The 24647-nt window shown below is 44.0% G+C and overlaps 1 protein-coding gene across 1 annotated transcript in view; it reads right to left on the bottom strand.

Annotated features, from left to right (window-relative positions):
- parp8 (poly (ADP-ribose) polymerase family, member 8) overlaps positions 1-24647 on the bottom strand; it is a 358889-nt gene that overhangs the window by 64884 nt on the left and 269358 nt on the right. The gene's annotated exons all lie outside the window — the stretch shown is intronic.

The raw sequence follows: 24647 nt of genomic DNA, 5'->3' as shown, positions 1-24647 counted from the left end.
TGGTGCGTTGAATTAAAAAAAAGAAACTATTAGTAACCAACAATTAAGAGTTCTTGAAAGACGATTCGCACAATTTCAGCGCATTGTTTAATAAACATAAAAGAAACTGTTATGATTTTCCGATTATCTTTGATTAAAGCTCTAAAAGAAAAGCAGGTGACAGTACTGTCACTAAATCTTTTCTGGTTAGGGCTTTCCCCTCTTAAAAGAGTGCAATTGAAATGTGTACCTAATTTCTGAAGAACGTGGAAATTATTAGGGAGTCCATGAATTTACCGTCTGCCGTGTTTAAGCGGTGGGGTCTGTAATTTCTTTTAATCTGAGTTTGGTTTGCAGTGTTTTTCCTTGCGTTTCCTATTATCAGTTGCCAGCAGCTAAAGAGAACCTTCTTTTAAGTTCATCACTGCATCTTGCAACTTCTTCTGAAATTGTTCAGCCTAGATTTGAGTTTATCTGCCCAAAATAAACAGAGCACTTAAAACTCGACAACCGGCAACTTTGAAATTGGCGTCAAATGCAAATAGTTATCGGTTATCCTTTTTGGCTGATATAAACGACTGCCCATTTTAAACGTGGATGATTCAAGTAGTGGGGACTGTATTTAAAAATGTAAACCATTTGCTATGAGTTTCTGAATGGAGTTCATTAACATAATTTAAATAGTAGATGTTCCACAATCCTTCACAAGGCAGTCCACTCAGCATTTCTAGCAACTCAACATCATTCCCCTGATAAATGTCCATTGCTTCCTGCTTTTCAGCCAATTCCTTATCCAATTCCCATATTTTTCTTGAGTTCTGATCGTTTTAAGCTTACTTCAACATGAGTATCTTGAAGTTCAGCCAATATTATTCTTTTGTCAAAGTATATATTGAAGGTTGGTGAAGTACCTCAAAGTTTTAATGAACTAATCACACACTACCACAGGATTTAGGAAAGCTTTCATCAGTGCAGCAGCATAATGCAATGATATTCCATGGTAATGCTAGTCAAATTGCTGTTTGCTGTCCTATAAATCTCCTGAATGTGGAATGATCTAAAGGTCCCACTGTGGCAATATCAATAAAAACAGGCAGAATAAGACCAGCTTTACTGCCTCCTAATTATTGCACCATATTACAAATGTGACAGGTACAATGGCCCCGATTTTCAAAGGAAATTGCGGGGGCGGGGGGGGGGGGAAATTAAAGCCGGTGGGATGATAATTAAAGAACCAAATGTACCTCATTGAGGTACTTAAGGTACTTTATTTCTGACATTGTAGATAGTTAAAACGATTTTAAACTTACCTGGGCGGCCTTCCCACGGCTTCCAATTCATGCCTGGTGAAACAGGCGTGAAGGGCCAGATCAGGCAAAAATAAACAAAATAAATTATATAAAAAAGCATTGCACAAAGTTAAAAATCTAAATAAAATTACCTTTCCACCGATGTCACCTGCACCCCCCAGCTCCAATGTCCGATGTCCCCCTCTCTGAAGTCCCTCTCAGCCCCCGATATCTCCCCCCGATCTTCCCCTTCCCCCCACCGATCTTCAGCACCCTCCACTCTCTGTTCTAGAGTCAGATGACATCTCTCTCTCTCTCTCTCTTTCTCTCCCCCGCCCCACCTCGGCGTTGCAGCTCCTATCGGCAGCCAGCCTGTCAATCAGGATGGCTGCTGGGCGCATAACCCAGAAACAACTTTAATCACCATCAATTACATCGCGATCGCGTCGGAAAAGGTAGGTATTTTTTCTTATTCGGGTTTGCCACGCGTACCTTCACCCCCCCCCCCCACCCTGCTGCCAACCCGCCACCATTTCAAAATTGAGCCCAATGTGTCCATGCATAGTTTAAACTACTCTTCTCTCAGTTTTTCCTTTTTCACAAGGCTGCTAAATTTGCTTACAGATCGATGAAGATATCACTGTCTGAGACACTTAGTTACACAGTGGGGTGGACAAAAAGTGGGCCGGTTTCCAAATCCACACCAACAATGTTTTATTTTCATCCTCCAGAGACTTGACTATGTAAAGAGTATTTGTTGGCTTATAGACAAGAAAGAAATTGAAGGACTCAGATGGTGCCATAAACTGTGAGATTGGATTCCTGACTAAGTCACAGACTACATTTAGTTTTTTCCAATATCTAGAGGGAGACTTTTGTCTTCATTGCATGGGCAGTAAGCTGTCACAGCAGATTGCTCACCCATTGCAGAACCTGCCTGCCAGGCAGTGAAAACAAAAATCTACCCACTAGAATGCAGTAAATTTATGATATTTATAACAAATACTGTCAATGGTGGTTTGGTTGATGTCATAGCTTTTTCTCATTAAAGAATTGGATCCAATCTGGACCTCACAGTTTATAATTCAAGACGTAGATCCTCACAGGTTATAATTCAAGATGTAGATCCTCACAGGTTATAATTCAAGATGTGGAGATGCCGGTGATGGACTGGGGTTGACAATTGTAAACAATTTTACAACACCAAGTTATAGTCCAGCAATTTGCTGGACTATAACTTGGTGTTGTAAAATTGTTTACAGTTATAATTCAAGACATAGATCCTCACAGGTTATAATTCAAGACGTAGATCCTCACAGGTTATAATTCAAGACGTAGATCCTCACAGCTTATAACTCTCATGACGTAGGTCCTCACAGGTTATAATTCTCATGACGTAGGGCCTCACAGGTTATAACTCTCATGACGTAGGTCCTCACAGATTATAATATTTGCAATGTAGAATATCACACAATATCAAGTTATTTCTAACAGTGAATTACATCAAAATTTAATGCGTCATTATGTTAAACTTTTAAAATTCCATTATCTTCTTGAAAAATATTTCGTAAACCTTATTTCCTCTGGGGAAGAAAAGCTAAAAGACTCAAGTGCTCAGTGGAGCAGAATGCAATTCTGCACAAAGAAAACTGAGTGGAGGAATTAAAGGATTGAACAGAACATTTGGTATTTTGTATCTTCCCATCTGATTAACAATTTCATCATTATGACATCGTTTGCAAGTGATGGGATGATGCATTGAACCCTAATTTATGTCGTCATGTTGTCTGTTTGGTAAACTTTTTTTCAGGTGGAAAAGGTGGAAAATTAAACTGATGCCCTTTTAATTTGAGGTTCTATTTAATTACATGCTCATACACAGTCTCAAGTAAATGTTTTGATTTCTTCCGAAGTATGTAGTTTCATCACCGGACTGAACATCACATTCAGTTTATAGAACTCATTAACAAAAGCTGAAACTGTACTAAAGAAAAGTCCACACAGACTACCATAGTATTTCTTATATTAGTTAAGCTCACCAAAGTGTATTCATCTACCATTTAGTGTTGGTTTATATGTAGATCTAACATTCTAAGTATCTCTTTAGCTGAGCATCATACTTTATTAAACAGCTTCCAACCTTCCTGAACTGCTTTTGGCCTCATCAGTGTTAATCAATCAAAAGCAAATGGATTTACAATATTCTTCACTTTGATCAAGATCTTTTATTTTGGCACCTGATATGAGGCAATGTTTTGCTTCTCGATTCCAGCTGGCTACTGTGTAGTTGGAGAGCATAATATCATTTGTGAGATGAATCGTTCAGCTTCCTTACCTGTCTGGATATGAGCCCTAAGCCTGGACTTTAACTCAGGATGCAAATTGAGCAGGTAAGAGGTGGGGCAAGCGGGAAGCTCCCTCCCATGATGTGGTCAGCGTGAGGCCCAGGCGATTTTATCCCTCGGGCCCCATTTCAATACGATTGACAGACTGCCCAGCCTATTGAATGGGAATCATGTGCGCAGTCATGCGCAGGTCTCCCGAGGCCTATTTAAAGGGGGAAAGCCAAACTGCCCCGGAAGTAGCGAAGTGCAGCAGTCTGCGGCCGGGCCCTCTTAGGCTCAAGAATCCAGATGTCATCGGCCATGAGCATCTGAAGGGTCCCCACATGAGGAACAGCAGCCTTACACCTGCTCTGCATGATCACATTCATTTTGAGTCACGATGATCTATCCTCTTCAGAGCTTATGCAGGTGTTTCCTGTTTGTACAGAGTTTTCCTCGGTTAAATCTAATCAGAGATTTCCATCAGGCTGGTTTTATCATTGTGATATGACTCAGACTTCACATCACAGACATGGACCAAGGACATGATGAGCTTCTGCTTTGGTGTGATTGGACTGAGTAACTCCCAGTCATTCCAACATTGCAACAGTGACTACACTTCAAAAGTACTTCATTGGCTGTAAAGTGCTTTGGAACATCCTGAGGTCGTGAAAGGCGCTATATAAATGCATGTCGTTCTTTCTTATTTATACTGGACACCTTGGACAACATTAGCTGCAAAATTCACAGCAAATGTGAATTTACAACTAGTCTGTAAATGGGACTAAAAGGCGCTGAGATAGCGATTAACTGATGTGTAAACAGTCACTTTCCCAGTAAACACTGGCAACTTGCTGCTGTTATTGAACCTGAGAAAGCAGCACATTTCTTCATCCCTACTCATCTGCTTCGCGAGAAAAATAAGATTTATGTAATCTTCAACTTAATTGCTTTGTATTTCTATCTGATGCTGAACAATTATAACTCAAGGCTGACTGAGGGCCAACTGTACAATTTTATGCCTCTATTAACACACTAATAAATTTAATAAATTTAGAAATGCTTTGTCAATTAAGCAGTAAGGACCTCAAATCCATTAATGATTAAAGAACAGGTTTTAATTTAATGATAAGACCAACTTGGAACATGAATTTAATCATTTCATTCTTTCTTTTTAAAATTAAAATAGAAGCCTTCAAGCTTCTTAAATGATTGCTTCCCCTTATAGGCTAATTTGCATATAAACTGAGACCTCACATTTCAGTGACTCTTTTTAATATCCTGCAATACTTACTAGGCTTGACTGGAGAGGATCTATGCCATGGTACGGACAACCTCAGTAACAATATGCTTCAGACTTTAACCAACCTTCATAAGTGACTTTCTCTCAGGTGCCAGTTTCATTTTGAAATGTTAATGCGAATGGGAGCAAACATTCCCATTTTTACCAGTGACTGATTTCTGCTTCTGCACATCTATTTGAGTTGCTTGTAAAGTCAAAGATCGGATCCCAATACCACTGGTTGTCATGGAAATCTCCACACTAATCTGCTAGATAGAAGGACACAAACTTACCTCTATGTGGCCAGCATCGAATGCAGACAGCCCCAATAGCCCAACCAGCAACAGTCTATACTCTGACTTGAATTGCAGGAATATGATTCCACTTAAATAGGTGACTGGGAAAATTGGTTCACTCATACATGAGGACTTGAAGCACTGTCTACCATGGCAAACTACCTGAGGAAATAAACATATACTCACTACTAGATGGCCACACTGGGATGCCAGGGAAATTGATTGTATATTGACCTTTACACTACCAGGACTGGGATGCGGGCATCTCCTCCATCTATCTGCCAATCAATAAAGCAAAACGGGTGTGTGGGGCTGGATATTAACTTGGAACTGGGAAGAGAGCCGGGGAGGATTTTCAGCCGGGAAACCCGGAAGTAAGAGTTCCTGGAAGTCATGACGATTTTGACGGTAGGGTGTCTTTTAAACTTTTTCAACAGGTTTCCCGCCTGGCAGCCAGCCAGATTGACACACTGGCTGCCTGTCGGGAAGGAAAGCAGCCAGGGAGCGACTGGGGTCTTGGGGGTTTGGATAGGGGCTGTGGGTTGGGGGAAGTTAGACATTGTGGGAGGTGGGGGAAGTCGGGCATCATGGAGGGGTGGGGGAAGTCGGACATCGTGGGGTACAATCGCGGCGTGGGTAAAGGGGTTAGTTTGGGGGACTGGGAGCACTCCTGCCCCTCCTGGCCCATAAGCAGTGCTGTAAATGCACTCACCTCATGGATCTGGCCCTTCTCGTCTCCTTTTACCTGCTGGGATTCCCGTGGCCCGGGAATCCCGGCCTCCGTGGGTTAAAAATTTAAATTTAGGTAAAACGGAAGCACTGATTTCATTGCTCCAATACTCTCCTCTCCAGCCTTCCATCTTCCATAAACTTCAGCTTGCCCGAAACATTGTGCTTTGTATTCTATCCCACACTCAATACTGCTTGCCTATCACCCTGTGCCCACTGACCTACACTGGCTCCCAGTGCCCCAATGCCTCATATTTAAAATTCTCGACTTTGCCTTTAAATCCCTCCTGACCTCGCTCCTCCCTATCTCTTTGACATCCTCCAGCCCTACAACTCTCAATTCCTCTGACTGAGGACTCTTGTGGTTCCGCCCCTTGTATTTTCCCCAAAGGTCATTTCCAGTGGCCTTATTGGGATGTTTATTTACAGCAATGAAGATTACAATTTTTGTAGTCGAAAGCAAAATAAAAAGCATGATTTAAGTGGCAGCTGTGCCTTTAGCCACCTAGGTCCCACTCTCTGCAATTCGCTCCCTAAACCCTTCGACCTTCCTCACCTCCCTTAAGACCCTCCTTAAAACCACCTCTTTGACCAAGCTTTTGCCAACCCCTCCTAATATCTCCTCCTTTGATTTGGCACTGTAAAATACCTTGGGTTCTCTAATGTTGCTATATAAATACAAGATGTTGTTATCCTGAGATCCACTGCTCCCAGCAGTAGGAAGCGGTGGTCTGAATTGTTTTAATGGACAAAAAAGCATGGACTGTGGGCCAGTGATTGCCTGACCTGCAGTTCCTGAGAGTGCTGCTTCCTACAGGGAGTCCCTGATCATGGAAGCAACCGTTAATGTAATTGCAGCCTGAATCAGGGTCTGCCCTGACACCACAGCGAAACAGAGTGAGATTCCCTGGAGGAGGGAGTTCTACTCCACTTCACTCCAAAGCCAGGTCAAGCCTTGACTTCAAATGTACACTACACGGGGGTAATTTTGACTTTGGGCAATAGTGTAAAACTGCCGCTATCGGATCAGCCACCCATCATAGATCTTTCCTGATTCTCATTTCCATTGTGGAAATTACTCCACCTGCTTGCCTGACGCAGGCGCTTGTCCCGAATGCAAAATCTGGTGACTTAAAATTGCAGTGGGCGGGAATGGTACAGGAATGGTGTGGGGTGTCCCAAGGTGCAATTTCAACCCCCCCTGCCCACCCGCCCCATTCCCACTGGGCAGGCTGAGTTAAAATTACACCTGAACTGTCTCAGTCTCCCACAGGTTTATTTGACATGCTTCAATTTGAAGTTAATAATGTAGGAGCTGTTGCACAGTAATGTGGTTGCAAATGCTTCTTGGATTGTATGTGTGGAACATTCTGAATCCACAAAACAACCGTAGTCCAGTCTCTTGGTACACTACTTTTGAAAGCAGAAGGAAAGGAACTGACCTCACTGAGCCTTAATTACAGATAGAATTCAAATCACATATGATATGGTTATAAGGGGTCTTACTTGATTTCTGCTGTTGCAACATTACACATTTCATACCAGATCACGTCAGCTTCTCAATTCTGAATCTAATCAGTAACAGCCCCTAGTTAAACTGCAGTGCGACAGAGGGAATTAATGACCCAATCATTTACATTTCATTCACTGGATGCATGGAAATAAATCAGTAGCAGCTACTTCAGAGAAGGCTAACAAAATCATATTTATCACCTAATCTGAATTATCTGCCAGTTGCTACAGAAATAAACTTTTTTTTTTATTTCCCCCCAATTTTCTTCCCCGAAGATTCCACAGGCATTGGATCTACCTCCGAGACTTCATCAAAGTGACTGTTCTTCACATGAGGGCCTAGACAATGAGGGAGAGAAGGCTGTGCGCATCTGTGGGAAGCATCAGGGCCACATTCACTCCTGCTATCACCAACATCCATATATATGTGCACTTTCTAGCAACAGTCAATGGATAATTATTAAGAGTAGGAACTCTGGTTAAATGTTCCTCTCCTTAGTCCAGGGAGGGTTTTGGAACACTATGGTGCTCTGCAATGACATAGGATAATGTGGGAGTGTTGGATGATTAGTTCATTACTTCTAACTTCAGCACTAACTGATAATAATATTTTATGCCATCCCAGCATTAAGTCTTTTTACAATCTTGTGCAGGTGTGTTTTTTGCAGCAGAAGAAAAAAAGAAATCTGAATAAAGCTAGAAAAGATTGAGAATTGTATGGATAGGCACATTTAGGAGTGTTTAAGGTTGATCTCCAGACAGGGGCGGATCGAATGTTGAAAGATTGGGGTGAGGGGTCGAAGTCCAGATTTGGCTGACCTGGCACAGCACAGCTACACTGAAATCCTCCAATGCCGCATTGCCGTTTCCATCAAGCTTCAAAACGGCAATGCGATCGGTAATTTAAAAGTTTTGGCCGAGTCCTGATATACAAAATTGTCCAACCTCAGTGATTTGGGGGGCGACACATGATCCATAACCCCCCCCCCCCCCCACCGCCAACAACCTGTGGCTCCGCCACTGTCTCTAGACATAACACAGTAATGAATGGAACAAAAAAAGGCTATCTGGTCCATGGAGATCCACAACCGTGGCACACACTATTGGACTGAATGCATGTCCCAGCATGGAGCCTCACCTTCTGGGAGCACATCTCAGGAAAACAGTGCTGCATCTTTAAGTGTAGACTGACATGGTTATTTTTCAAACGTTTTAAAGGTATCTGAATAATTCTAGAGCCTTGGCGATCTTCATTTTAATTTCCTTTGAAGCATTGTTGTCAGAAGTAATTTCTGATTGAAGTATTTGAAATTACAGAGAAGTACTAAAAATGTAGGCCTAAATTTTAATTAGTAGGCGGGACCTCAGCGGGGTGCGAGGGGGGGTCAATAAGTGAGTGGGAAACCCGGAAAAAATTTCTTGCATGGTCCAGAGCGATCGCGACTCAATTGAAGCCACTTAACTGAACTTCCGGGTTACGCGCTCTCAAGCTGCGGAGCGGGCGTACTGCATACCCGCATGACATGTTTAAAGCCCACTATTTATAGGGCCACTCCAACAATGCATTTTGAAGGAGGAAGGAGGCAAAATGAGTAAGGAACGTCCCAGAGCCAAGCCAGCAAACAGGTTCTCAGATGCCGCCCTGCAGACATTACTGGGCGCTGTGAGAAACCGGAGGGGGGGCACTATATCCACTGGACAGGAGGAAGAAACCTGGTTCTGTCACAAAGAAGGCGTGGCTCAAGGTGGTAGACCAGGTAAACAGCAGGAGCACGGTGTCCCGGTCGTGGCTGCAATGCAGGAAGAGATTTAATGATCTAACCAGGTCAGTTCAAGTGAGTACCGTTACTGATTCGCCTGCATTCTATGGTAGACATTACCCCCCTCACACTGCCCTGCGAAGCCTATTCCATCACATCACTCCTCACACCCACTTAAGGCTCAGCGTCAAGTTACCTTCACTTTCTGTGTACTTCTTCACCCCCCCATTTGTGCACCCACCTCTCCCAATCCTGATGCAATGTGATTAATCTGACTTATAGTCTGATGCATCTGCTTCATTGTCATCCTGACCCAAAGCAATGTATCCATCGGGTGACCACATCACCCTCACTCACTCACACGTCTGTACTTTCTCTCCTTGTAGGAGAAGAGAGTGCAAAATGCAAGGGAGAGGGTGAGGACTGGAGGGGGGCCTCCACTAATAGTGGCGGAGGAGGAAGCCTTGGATATAAGCCAGATGGTGGAATGCCCGGCCATCGGGGATGCCGAGACTGGCACCCCGCAAACGTCTCATGACAGAACTTTAACATCCCTCACACACAACATGGATTGATGTTATCAATGATTGACCTGCTGCACACCTCATCACAACATTACTTCTGTGATGATTCTTAATATTGCTGTATGTTCTCTTCCAGGGGCGTCACGATCTGAAGATGTGGACGAGGGCGATTCCTCAGGGGAGCTCCCTGCCTCTGAGGGTGCACCGTCACATCTTAGTGAGCCAGGCACCACTGCAGATACTCGCACCTCGGTGGGTCCTATTAGAGAGGTAGTTAGGTTGTCACCTGGTGAGTCGCCACACACAAGTGAGCACGAGCAGACACTGGTGGCAGGGGCAGTGATGGGGTGTCCACGTCGGTGGGCGCACTCCTCTCCAAGCTCTGTTCAGCTTGGCACAGATGCTGAATCCCAGGGGCCACCCTTGAAAAGGAGAATGATAGAGGTACGGATGCACCTTTGCGATGTACTGGAAGACTTGTCATGTTCAGTCTCCACATTGATACAGAGGCTGAAGGATTCCACCTCCAGCATTAGTGGACAGGTGGTGCAGGTGAGTGTGGCAATGTCTGCGATGGAGAGAATGGCAGCCTCCATTGAGCTTCAAGCACGGCTCACAAATAAGTCCACTCAGGCCCTGGCAACAGCCTTGCGGACTCTGGGCGAACAACATTCTGCTGTCTTAAACAGGCAGACAGATACATTAGCACTGGCCTTACAAGGCATCACACACGTCCTCCAAACTGTTGTCCAGCAGCGGTAGAAGTGATGTGGCCATGGCCCAGGAGAGGGATGACGGTGAAAAGGGGCATGGAAGTAGGGACACCACTCAAAGCGCTCCCACGTCTCACCTGTTGCCCCCCCTTCAATCAGTACCCGCAATGCTGCCTCCTCACCAGATGGCCGGGTCTGCCCCTGCACAGGTGCAGGAGAAACAGTCTTTGGAGGTGCCCTCAAGGGCTCCAAAACCCAGAGGTCATAGGTCAAAAGCATCTAAGCAGTCCAGGCATGAATCTGAGCAACCTGTCACTACATCTGCTGCAGCCACAGGGGATGCTCCACGCAGAAGCTGCGGAAAGAGGAAATGGAAGGTTTTGTAATCACCAAGGGTATGCACAAGGGTGTCTGACAGAATGTCATATTTTTCATTTATATTTGTTATTTATTAAATTCACATTAAATGTTATGATTCTCACCACCCCTGCCACATCTTGTCCATTCTTGAGTCAATTTTGTGAAAGCGTTCTTTCATGTCCTTCATCATGAATGGCGAGACTTGATGACACCCATTAGGTGCGTTTACAATGGGTGTACGTGTAGTTGTAGGACTGTTTTGCGCAACCTGGAGGGGGGGGCGGTGGGGGGTGGTGCTCATTCCAGGTGGTCTGGGTACTTGACTATTGTCACTTTACAGATCTCCCTGTGAGAATCTATCAAATATGAGTGACTCCCTTGCATGACGAGCAACCAGGTGAGACGCTGTTCTGCCGATGGTTCACCATCGCTCCCTCCTCCTCCTCATCTTCATCTTCAATGTTGACGGCAGGTGCGGCTGCTTCTTCAGCGCATGGGACATCTCTCTGTAACTCTCTCTATTGAGCGATGTTGTGCAGGATGCAACACACGACTATTCTACACACCATCACTAGTGAGTACTGAAGGGCTCCCCCAGATCGATCCAGGCACCTGAAGCAGATCTTCAGCATTCCTATGACTCGTTCAATGACAGACCTGGTGGTGATGTGACTGTCATTGTACCGCTGCTGCGTCTCGCTGGTGGGGTTTCTCAGAGGTGTCATGAGCCACATCTGCAGGGGGTATCCCTTGTCTCCAAGGATCCAGCCCTTTAGTATGTTTTGTGCGTGGAAGAGGGCCGGGATGTTGGATTTGTGCAGAATGAAGGAATCATGGCAGCTGCCAGGGAATTTGGCCCACACCTGCAGAAACCTTTTCCGGTGGTTGCAAACAAGCTGCGCATTGATGGCGTGATATCCTTTTCGGTTGATGAACAGTCCTGGCTCATGTGCAGGTCCTTGGATTGCTACGTGTGTGCAATTAATTGCACCCTGTACCTGTGGGAAGTCAGCCAGAGAGTGGAAACCCACTGCCCTCTCAGTCTGGCTGATGTCGTTGATGGGGAAGTTGACGTAGTCGGATGCCCTGGAAAACAAGCCATCCATGACCTGTCGTATACGCTTATGGGTAGACGACAAAGAGATCCTGGTGAAGTCACTGGTGGCGCCCTGGAAGGATCTGCAGGCAAAGAAATTGAGGGCAGACTTCAACTGCGACAGCATTACGTGGTCACCAGGCCCATCCGGGAGTAGCTCGGCATGAAGGAGCCTGCAGATGTCTGCGGCCACCTGCTGACTCAATCTGAGCCCGCGTAGGCACTGCTCCTCAGAAAGGTCCAGGAAGCTCAGCCTCTGCCTGTAGACCCTCTCACGAGGGTAGTGCCTCCTCAATGTAGCGATGTCAGCCCCTCTGTTGGTCCCCTCTCTGCTCTTCTGCAAGTCGTTATGGCGCACCTCTGTGTTGTGGAGCTGCAACTGCCAGAACTGCACACCGTGCCAGCCGCGAATGCTGATGTGCCTCCTCCTCAGATGCACTGCTGAATACATCCGTTGCGCCACCCCCCAAACCTGATGGTGTCAGTTCAAGGAGGGTCCAAATTGTAGTAAATATGTCTGAACACAAGAATTCTGAGCCTGATCCAAGAAATCTCAATCTGAACACAAAGAATTCCCAGCCAAAGGTTTGTCTGAGAGAACTGATTGCCCTGCTGCAAAAACTCACTTTTTCTTCACATGTGTCAATCACTGGTTTGGTTTAAAGGTCTAAATGAAGACTGGCTACAATGGCTTGTTTCAGATACCATGGGAGACATGTTCAGGTAGAGTTAAAATTGTTTGTCTTCCTCAATCCACAAAAATGTAATTGAGTTAACTACTTGAACGATCTTAATTGCCCCTTAAATGTTATCCCTCCGGCTTTAATTGCCCCTTTAAACGTCATCCCGCCGGCTTTAATTGCCCCTTTAAATGTCATCCCACCAGCTTTAATTGCCGGCGGTACTTACGTGTTTCTGAAGAGCGCGCGCACCCAGATGTGTCTGGGTGAAACGCGTTTTTGGCAGGTTGGAGCCGCGATTCGTTCCCACTCCAAACTATTACAATTTTTACTGCCCCCTGCCCCCAGCCCACCTGTTCTTCCGGGTTAAAATTTAGGCCATAATGACAAGCGGGGGGACAGATTTCCTCTGGTTGCTATGTGTTTGCCAATTTATAAACATAGCTGATAGATTTCCTCTGATTGCTTCTAATGAAATCGTATCCATAGTCTTTAAGAACGTTTTTAAGATTTAGTTAGGAATAGCAAATGTAGGAAACTTTTCTGTTGTGTTTTTAATGTCGAGAACACATAGTTACCAGAGAAAATCCTCCTCCCAGGAGACCTATCAAAGAAGAAGTGAAAGGATTAGATTGAGACGGCATCTTAATTCTATGGCTGGAATTGTAACTAAACAAACAGATTCATACGCATTTACAACAAATCGCAGCACAAATCTGACTTTTCTGATAATTACTTCCAGCTAACACATGTTCTATTGGTCAACTGCTGTGAGAACAGAAGGCATCATTTTGTTTTATTTGCTACAAGTACAAGCAGCCCGAAGCAACTAATTGGGGTTGGGAGGAGGGGCAAACATTTCTGCACTTCAAATTGCAAGTTATTCTTTGGGAAAATATTACTGAGTAACAGAAAACAGCTGCTAGATTTGTAAAAACAAAATAAATGTGTGCTATGTGGCAAAATGCTAACTAAAATGGCGTGGTTAGAAAGAATTCCTTGCTTGTTGTGCCCTAATTCCGTTTTTTCTTTCAAGCAAAATTGGGAATTTTGGGAAGCAATCCAGAAGCTAAAAATAGCTGCACTTGGGCTTTCATAACCGGAAAATTAACACACAAGCAAAATCATACCCCAAAAAGCAGGCTTCACAATCACATCAATAAAGACATTTTTCCTACTTTTTTTACTGCAATCTGGGAACTTCTGAAAATTTGTACTAATAACAATAACTCATATGTTTAAGGATTTTTATAACAAACTATTAAACATGGGCCCTGGCTATATCAGTATGCACCAGTTTTGAAGAGCTCCTATAAACTAGCACATTGACTTTCGACACAGTAAATGCAAACTCTTGGTGCCAACAACAAGTTTAACCCAGCAAGTGCAGCTTTAAAGACTCTTGTCCCAAGTCTAGACTTCCAGCAATTTTATCCAAGTTTGTAAGAAAATGCCTCATTCAAGAAAAAAGGGGATGAAATTGGTCGTGGGTGGGAGCGCAAAATTGGTGATAGCAAATCGGCAGCTTGTTTTACACCCCGCCCGATTTACAGCCCACCCAATTTACACCCCTGCCCGATTTACACCCCCACCCAATTTACACCCCTGCCCGATTTACACCCCCACCCGTTTTACCCCCTGCCCGATTTACACCCCCACCCGTTTTACCCCCTGCCCGATTTACACCCCCACCCATTTTACCCCCTGCCCGATTTACACCCTGCCCAATTTACAGCCCACCCGTTTTACCCCCTGCCCGATTTACACCCCCACCCGATTTACACCCTGCCCAATTTACAGCCCACCCGTTTTACCCCCTGCCCGATTTACACCCCCACCCGTTTTACCCCCTGCCCGATTTACACCCCCACCCGTTTTACCCCCTGCCCGATTTACACCCCCACCTGATTTACACCCTGCCCAATTTACAGCCCACCCGATTTACACCCCTGCCCGATTTACACCCCCACCCGATTTACACCCCTGCCCGATTTACACCCCCACCCGTTTTACCCCCTGCCCGATTTACACCCCCGCCCGATTTACACCCCCGCCCGATTTACACCCCCGCCCGATTTACACCCCCGCCCGATTTACACCCCCGCCCGATTTACACCTCATCCAATTTTCTTTTCCATTGCCTTCATATCAGTAAAAGTTACCATGAAGCTGTTGGAATGTTGTAAAAACCCAATGGGTTCACTAATATCCTTTAGGGAAGGAAACCTGCCGTACTTGCCCGGTCTGGCTTAAATGTGACCGCAGTCCCACATGGTGACCCTTAACTGCCCTCTGAAGTGGCCTAGTAAGCCATTCGGTTGTATCAAACTGCTCAGTGGTTTGAGAAGAAGGCCCATCACTACCTTCTCAGGGCAACTAGGGATGAGCAATAAATGCTGGCCTTGCCAGCGACACCCATATCCTAAGATTGAATTTTTAAAAATCCATATACAATATAGGCAATGTACAATGCAAAATATCCAGTTTTATAATTTGTTCCAGCATCTCCAAAAATATTTCCTTCTCCCCCCTCAATTCATTTATCGATAGTCAATACAAGCACAGTGAAGATCTCAAGAGGATCTTATAGTTCGTAGATCGTATCGTAATAGTTCAAAAGGTTCAAATGATATCCATTTACTGATATTTCCTGTGCTACTGGGACGATGGCATAATTGCATTAGGATTCATTAACTGGAAGGGCTGTTTGTGGAAGATTACCAAGGGTTACTTTGTAATGGCTGATGAAAAGACAAGCAGATACCACTTGTCAACTGAAGATTATAAAACAATACATGTTTTGATCATTTTTCTTATAAATTCTAGTCAATCTAGAGACCAATGTAACTATAAATCTTGTGATCAACATCGCTGCCCCTATCTGTACTATAGTATAATGTACCTACAGACCCTATGATCGTCTCCCATCTACACTATAGTTCAGAGATGTCCAAGGTTTTGTTTGCATGGGCCACATAAGTACACGCTATGTCAGGAAGTGACCCTTCAGCATCTACGAAAATTATAAATAGGGCAGGTTACTAATCTGTAGTAATCTATACGAACATACAAAATTAACGGGTAGGAAAAGACCAGCTGGTCCATTAAGCCTTCCCCACACCATGATGGTTGGACCATCATGACTAAAAGCTTCCTCTCTAACTCCCCACCACCTCTCTCCCACCGCCCCCCCTCCCCCACCGCCCCCCCCCCCCCCCCACCACCACCACCCCCTCACCCCAGCCCCACTGTCATGTAATCTCTGGGGAGAGGCAAAAAACAGAAAAAACCCACCCAGGGTCAATAAGGGGAAAAAATACATTGGAGATTTCCTCTTCGGCCCCTCAGGCGATCAAAACCAGTCCAGATCACATGAATCAGTGTGAAATCCAAGAAAGATTGAGTTCATAAAGCAGACTCATGGCAATATTCTTTTTTTTTGAAGTGTTGTTACTTATGTGGTTCTCAGTAAAGCCGTGCTTCATACTAAATATGGTGAGTGTTTGATTAAGTTGTTGCTCTGGAGGTCACCATTTCCTGTGACCTACAAATTCAGCATTTTGTGTTAGTTTCGGTCTCATGAAACCACAAAGCAGTGGTGCAAATGTCTGCAAATTATATACAGCTTGTTGTGCAAAATATAAATACAATATATTGGTAACAGCAACAGAAAGATACTTTTCAAAGACATTCCATTTTTATGCTGGCTGGCTGGTATCACTGGGGACACATTTAACTGCGACCACGACAACAGGAAGAAGTTGTTACATTTAGATAGTGCCTTTTACATAGAAAAAAATACCCCAAGGCGCTTCACAGAGACATAAGGAAAAAATGGATGCTGATGCAAAGAAGAAGATATAGGTGTGGTAACTAAAAGTCTAGTCAAAGAGGTGGGTTTTAAGGAGGATCTTAACAGAGATTAGGCAGGTAGAGTGGCAGAGGGGTTTGGGAGGGACTTCCAGAGCATGGGGCCTAGGCACTGAAGACACAACTGCCAGTGGTGGCATGAAGCGAGGGGGACCTACGCAAGAGGCCAGGGGAACAGAGAGTTAAGGAGGTGGGAGGGTGTAGAGCAGCAGGAAGTTACAGAGATAGGAGGGGCAAGGCCAGGAAGAGATTTTAAACAGAAGGAAAACAATTTTAAATTTGAGGCGTTGGGGCATCGGAAGGCAATGTAGGCCAGGGTGGTCAGAAGTTATGGATGAGCAAGGCTTGGTGTGAGATAGGATATGGGCAGCAGAGTTTAGAATATGCCGAAGTTTACAGAAGGAGGAGGACAGGAGAGCATCGGAATAGTCGAGTCTGGAAGTGTCAAAGGCATGGATGAGGGTTTCAGCAGCAGATGGACTTAGGCGGGGGCAGAAGTGAGCAGAGGTGAAAGTAGGTGGAAAGGATATGGGGTCTGAAACTCAGCTAAGGGTCGAATAGGAATCCAAGGCTGTGAACCATCTGATTCAGCCTGAGACATTGGCTGGGGAGGGGGGGTAGAATCGTGGGCAAAGGTATGGAGCTTGTGGGGAAGGCCAAAGATGATGACTTTGGTCTGACCAATGTTTAGCTGGAGGAAATTGCAGCACAACAATGTCGGACAAACAATCTGACAACACAAAGATAGTGGAGGGGTCGAGGGAGTTACTGGAGAGGTAGAGATGAGTGTCATCAGCATACATGTGGAAGCTGACCCCCCGTCCACAGATGATGTTGCCAAGGAGCAGCATTTAGATGAGGAAGAGATAGAGCTAGGGTTAGATAGAGATTGTGATCACTGAGGATGAGGAGTGCTCAGTACAGAAACAGAGGGAGGAAAGGAGAGAGGATGTCCTGGGGAGAAAGTCGGGGGGGCTTTAGTGGGGCAGTAAGCAACGAGGATTTTGAAGAAGAGGTGAGACAGATGGAACAAATACACAACAACAACAACAACTTGCATTTATATAACGCCTTTACTGTAGTAAAAATGTCCCTAGGCACTTCACTGGAGCATCTGCAGACAAAATTTGACACCGAGCCATATAAGGTGTTATTAGGACAGGTCGGTCAAAGAGGTAGGTTTAAGGAGCGTCTTAAAGGAGAAGAGAGAGTTAAAGAGGCCAAGAGGTTTAGGGAGGGAATTCCAGAGATAGGGGCCGAGGCAGCTGAAGGCATGGCTGTCAATGATGGAGCGATTAAAATCGGGGATGCACAAGAGGTCAGAATTGGAGGAGCGCAGAGTTCTCGGAGGGTTGTAGGGCTGGAGGAGGTTACACAGAGATATGGAGGGATGAGGCCATGGAGGGATTTGAAAACAAGGATGAGAATTTTAAAGTCAAGCTGTTCCCAGACCGGGAGCCAATGTAGGTCAGCGAGCACAGGGGCGATGGGACTTGGTGTGACATACGATACGGGCAGCAGAGTTTTGAATAAGCTCAAATTTATGGATGGTGGAAGATAGGAGGCCGGCCAGGAGAGCATTGGAATAGTGAGTCTTGAGGTAACAAAGGCATGGATGTGGGTTTCAGCAGCAGGTGAGCTGAGGCAAGGGTAGAGACAGGCACGTCTGTTCAGAATCTTAGTAGAACTTAGCTTGTGTTGAATGGTGAACTCCAATGTTTTGGTATATATTCCTCACATTTTAGGTCCTCACAGACCACAGCATTCCACAACCATTACAGTGGGCAGTGGATCAGCTCCCCAGCCTTTTCACCTTTCTGATTCAGATTAAAATTCTCCGTTTCTTTTAAAATGGCAGTTTTACATCAATTGGAAGCTAATTTCATTGTTGCATTCAAGGAAAAGGACAAACTACAAGCTGCCCAAATGGTACAGTTGGCAGCAGCCAGTGTGAAACTGAACCACACGGGTGAGGAACACCACAGGTGTGATCCCCAGTGAGTACTACATCAGGTAGGTGAGGAGGCACTACAATTGGCCTCAGTCCCCTGGGCTTGGAAGGGAGAAATCATCTCGAATTCTTGATCGGTACTAGTGATCTCTATTGCAAAATACATGAGGCTGATTTTAATTTGGCCAAATCGGCATTAATGAGGTGGCAACGGCCTCAAAATGGCTCCGGTGGGCTTACTGCCTGTAAATGCCGACGCTCTGGCCAGTGTATTTTTAAAGGGGCTTACTATTGGGTGGCTGAAGTGCAGTTTCAGGCGATAAGTCCTTTACATTTACAAATCGGGGTCCTATGATGTTTTAGGACAGAGTTGAGGGGAGGGTGTGCCGCTCACCCTCCGATCTGCTTTACTAGCAATACAGCAGGTGAGGTCCCAAAAAGGGGTGGTGTAGCAGTTATGTTACTGGATCAGTAATCCAGCAGCCTGGATGAATCAAACGTGAGTTCAAATGCCACTATCGTAGTTTGGGAATTTGAATTCAGTGTAAAAAACCTGGAAATAAAAAAAGCTGGTACCAATAAAAGTGACCATGAAACTGTCAGATTGTTGTAAAATCCCAACAGGTTCACTAATGTCTTTTAGGGAAGGAAACCTGCCGTCCTTACACGTCTGGTTTATATGTGACTCCAGTCCCACACCAACGCAGTTGACTCTTGACTGCCCTCTGAAGTGGCCTAGCAAGCCACTAGTTGTATAGGAGGCTCACCACCACCTCCTCAAGGGCAACTAGGGATGGGCAATAAATGCCGGCCTTGCCAGCGATGGCCACCATCCCAAGAATACATTTTTACAAAGGTAAGTATTAAATTATTTTAAAATAATCTGGGCTGCAGCTGCTCGGGCTCCTTTCTCCTCAATCACACCCATCTTCCCCACCGACGCCCCCCCCTCCACCAACTTACCTTGCTCCCAGCTGGGTGGCCTCTGGGGTGCCTGATATTGTGCCGGCCTGAATCTGACGGGTTGCAGTAGGATGCCCATTTGATACCCACAACTCATCATTTCAATTTAAAGGGCTTCGAAATGGCTCCAGCGTCTTCGCTCCTGGCACATGTGGCTGTTCCAGCGATTGCCGACGGTCGGCTGTCCAAAAGTTAAAACCTCTCCCCGAATGTGGAAATTGGCTGAGGAGAGGATTAAGTTGGGATGCTCCCCTGGAAAATCCAGCCGAAAGAAACGCAAGGTCCAAGCTCCCGGCCGAAGTGGGACCTAGAGGTTGAAGCCTGTGGAATCATAGCCCAACAAGACTCTGCACCTTCAGGAAAGGAGGAGAAAACTGGAGGGGGGGAGGGGGGGTGCAAACTACACTCTTAAAAATTGAGCTTGCCAGGAAAAATAAACATTGTGAAATCGTTTCTGAATTGCTTAAAGATCAATGTTAACTAGCTGGGTAGCCAAGACCAGTGGTGCTTTAATTACCAGCTACTGGGCTTTGACATTAGCTCAGTGAGAAAATGTCTGAGTTGTTGGCCAAGTGAAACTGCTGGAAGATTGCCCGTTAGAACTGAAATGTACTGATCATTGCAAATAATATCAACAACATGGAACCCTATGAGTTGAGGCCTTGCCAAGTGGATTTGGTTGTTAGAGACAACTAGTCTCTACGAGTGGTGATCAGCAAAACCAGACTTGGTTGTTAGGATGAAACATTAAACTGAGGTCCTGTTGAGGGGAACATTAAAATTAACATTAAAAGCTGGTATGGTTAGTATTCTAGAAGGGTGAAATTAAATGGACCTCTATCTTGTGTAACCCAATGGTCTGTTGGTCTCCTGTCATGCAAAAGGGATAAGTGAAATGTGGATAATGGAAACATGGATAATCGCAGTTCCATTGCACATTGATCTTTTGCTAACAAAAATATTGAATGATCATCTTATGACTTATAAGCTGAATTTCTGCCTGACATCTGCATTCATACAGCAAACAGTGTCAGTTCTAATCACTTTGGATTTCTGACCAGTTTTAACCCTTTGATCCTGTACCAATTCAAACTATTCTTACAATGCTCATACCTGAGAGACTCATGGCACTGTTCCAAGCACAATGTCCTTTTACCTCTAGGTTGTGGATTTGAATTCAGCTCAGATTGATGGAATGAATAGTATCTTTTCTCTGCAGGTCATAAAGGTTCTACTGCAAATAAGTTTGAATAGCTTCAATACAGTTCCCAGTTGGCATGAGTCCACAGCAAAAAACTGCCAATTATGTGGCACTAAACAGTATTAAATTGTCTCTTAAATGTCAACACACTGACTGATGTATGAAATGGGATAATAGGAGCAGGGATAATCGAGATTCCACTACACATTAATCTTTTGCTAATAAAGTTAGCAATTCACACAGAAAGGGTGCTCTTCTGAAGTTAGGGTTAAGTCATATTGCTTTTAGAGCCGAGCAGAAGCAGTTTTACTTTGCAGCTGTAGCTGATCTGGGAATGCACTGCATACTGCTGACACTGGGTGCAAAAAATGGGTGGTTCTATTTCACAGTATTGATGACCAGAGCACAAAAAAACCCTTTAAAAGGAAAGAATGACCATCAAAGGTCAACCTGAAGCTATCTTTATCACACACACACACACACACACACACACACGCGCGTGCTAACGCACGCACACACTGGATGAACAAACAAGAGAGGAACCATCGCCCATGGATGCTGAGGCCACTTGTAAATTATTTATTCACCATGGACTCGTTATGAAGCCTGGAATTTTCCTTGTTTTCATGGTTCTGCTGCATACCATTTGGTGCATGTACTCACTTAACCATCACAGAATATATATTTCGTATACTTTTGTTGTTTAATAAATACTAATACATCTACATTTACTGTGGATACGATGGATATAATATATCCTCGATGATAAAGTTGTAATGACTGAATTATTTTTATATTTCCAGAGTGGGAAGTGTTGTACTGCATCACCTTCATCATTACTGTATATTGAAGAAAAACCCTCTGCTGCTATTCTGAAGATGACAATACATCCACAAATGACTTTAAGTTACAAAATATTAGTATCTACACTTTACTGAATACACTCTGAAGCTACACCAACACCTGACAAAACCATAGTTGACAGTATAACAGTGAATCATATTCATTACTTCCCAGGTAACATACTGCCCTTCACATGGACAAAAAGACAAACTTAAGCATCAACAGTTGCTTTCAGCTTGCGGTAATTTGCTTGAAAGAATACTTGAAGAATTAATGGAACCTCAAGAAATGGTTCCTGATAACACACGAAGATTTGGTTTTGATTCATTCTATACTGTGACATTAAATTACCAGGACTTGAACAGGTGATTTAGGGTGACACTTCAATGCAGTTCTGAGCGAATGCTGCACTGTCGAAGGTGCCATCTTTCAGATGAGACATTAAACCGAAATCCTGTTGCCCTCCGGGTGGACATAAAAGATCACAAGGCACTATTTTAAGAGCAGGGGAATGCTCCTGATGTCGTGGACAACATTTATCCCTCAATGGAAACTACTAAAAACAGATTGTCTGGTCATCTATATCATTGCTGCACAAATTGAGACTGCACTTCAAGAGTAATTAATTTGGAGATGTGAGAGGCGCTGTATATGGTGGGAGGGGAGGTGGCAGAAATTGTGGCAGAACCTGGATCAGCTGGGCTTCTGCCCCTCCAAAGAAGCCCAGAAAATGGCACTGCAGAGGGGCCGGCATTCTATCATTCTAGGGGTATTCCTGCGCTATCCCAGGAATTATGTCCAAAGCGTCTGATTGGCCCAGTGGGACCAATGCCTACTGAAGGCCACAACAATGCATATAGTATATGGACTTCAATCAACTTTGTATATAAGGTTAAAATAAATGGGGTAATGCTCTCCTGTTAAAAGAACGGACAACAGAACATCAAATAAACTTGTTAAGGTTTCCTTGGCTATTATCCCTAGCCTACGTTGCGCTTTTGAACCTGTTAAAAAGGTTTATTTTTCTTCGGCAGGGAATAAAAATCGCAAAACGACTATAATCATTTAAAAAGTAAAGTGGTTTCCAGGCACAGGCTTGGGGAGTTAAACCTTGCGCTCTCAGGCACACCTGATTGATTACCTCCAGCCGATAATCTAGCATAACTCTTACTGAATATTAATGTCACTCTTCACATTCCCCTGAGGTGCTGACAGCTCTGATACAGGCAGTGTGGGCTCTTTTCCTGATTATTTCACGGTAACAAAAGGGACCTCAACTAGGTGTCCATAAGCAACTGGAAACAGCTCAATTACAGAACGTAACCTGGCATTTCGACTCAATCACAAACAAGTCAAGGGTCCACGCCACACATCACAGCAGCATACTGTAGTAAAATGATAAAAATTAGAATCTTAGTGTAATTTGTTTAAATTAAGTACAGCTCATCATTACTCCTATCCCACTCTTTATTTGTAAATCCTGGCAATTCCACCAGTGCAGTGACAGGAATACTCAATAAAGCAGTCACACCAGGAAACATCCTCCTAATCTCAAAAAAACAGCTGCAACTAGTCATGAAGAGAATTAACCTTTACAAAAGGCAACAGCCCGGCATACCCGAGAAAGTTGTTTTAGGGGAAATGATTTTTTTTTAAAGCTGCATTTAGCAGTTTATTTGTTTATCTATAACTTCATTGAGAATAAACAACATTAGTAACTGAGACTCTCAGAAACCATCAGCTCATCTTAAAACTTTTCTGCTCCAAACTTGTGTGCAACTAATATTGGAAGAAAAAAATAGTTCCAACAGCTTTCAGTTCTACCTTCCAACTGATCTGAATGGTTTTGATGGCTTCCCGTTGTGCCTTTCAATTGATCTCATTGGTTCATACTGATAACCTCTAATCACAAGGGAAAAAAGCTGATGAAACACCGATAAGTTAACACGTGGGTTGAAAAGCTGATGTCAGCTTCAAAAGCTGATGGTTGACATGTATGTCCACATCCTCACTGATATATAGTGCTTTCAATGTTCCTCACTGAAGCACGTCACTCACCAAAAACTGCACTTGCAGTGCAACAAAGATTTTTATATTTTGTGCCAGAAGCTAGAAACCTGAAATGTACAAAAGATCTGCCTGTACTACACCAATAATGGTTGACCCTGTAATTGGCAGAATCCAGCAATGGAGAGCAAAGACCAGTCTTCATTTCAATATATGGTTGACTTTAAAAACACGATGGGCGGAACTTTCAGCGTCGGCCGGGGCATAAAACCGACAGGATTAGATTGGCTGCTGTTATTCACCCTATCTGATTTTCTTTTCCATTAAAAAATGGAAAGGAAATCAGATAGGGTGTATAATGGGCAGCCTATCCCATATTGCCAGTTTTATCCACCTGCCAAAGTTGATAGTTCCGCCCAATTTTTTTTAAGGATGAGTGCATTAATAGATATTAAGCAAAAAAAACAATGAGATCTTATTACATACTTGGTTGTGCAGGACTGGAGGGTTTTGAATACCACGCAATCATAAATGTGAGTAGTCTGAAGAACAAATTATTGGTTTTCAAATGGAGATCCCCAGATTCTAGGGGTCCTGCAAGGTCATTGCATTTCTGTCCTGTTATCATCAGATTTCTGTATTTGTTAACTTATTAGCATGTTATTTCTCTTGCTGTATACTAACAAAATACATATATTCTGCAATGACAGTACTGTTTTTCTTTAGGCAGCTTATACTGTCTTTTGGAACTTTGGACAGAGGATCCCCAGGAATGTGTTAATATTTTCAGTGAGTTCCTCACACAGAAAGGTTTGAACACCACTGCACTAAATAGAAAAGGTTTCCTTAATACACAGTAATCTCATTGAGAGTTTCAGATGACATGATAAACCCTGAGACTGAACAATTGCCAGAGTACCTATTTGTTTGCAAACAATATATCCTGTTAATTTGACAGTACTGTAGGACTAGTTAAATGGATGATGTAAAAAATTCACAAGATAGGTGGGTGAATGATAAATCTAAGTTTGCAATTCAAACAATGTCTCCATACACTCTAGTTTGCAAAAGTATATTTTCATGGTTGGGCTGCCTGGTGGAAAGTGCACACTTAAATTTACCACTAATCAGTTTGAATATCTTCATCTGATTCCTTTTATTTTCTTCATTTTATTCCATGTTGCTCGACTCTTCCCCCAAAAGCTGACAGCTCAGCCAGTGTCCCTCCTTTTAGGTGACATGGCTGCCCCATCTGAAACCCATGATAT

Source organism: Heptranchias perlo, chromosome 1, assembly GCF_035084215.1.
Source record: "Heptranchias perlo isolate sHepPer1 chromosome 1, sHepPer1.hap1, whole genome shotgun sequence".
Lineage (NCBI taxonomy): Eukaryota > Metazoa > Chordata > Chondrichthyes > Hexanchiformes > Hexanchidae > Heptranchias > Heptranchias perlo.
The sequence above is the reverse complement of the archived record's forward strand: the minus strand, read 5'-3'. Positions and strand labels throughout refer to the sequence as shown.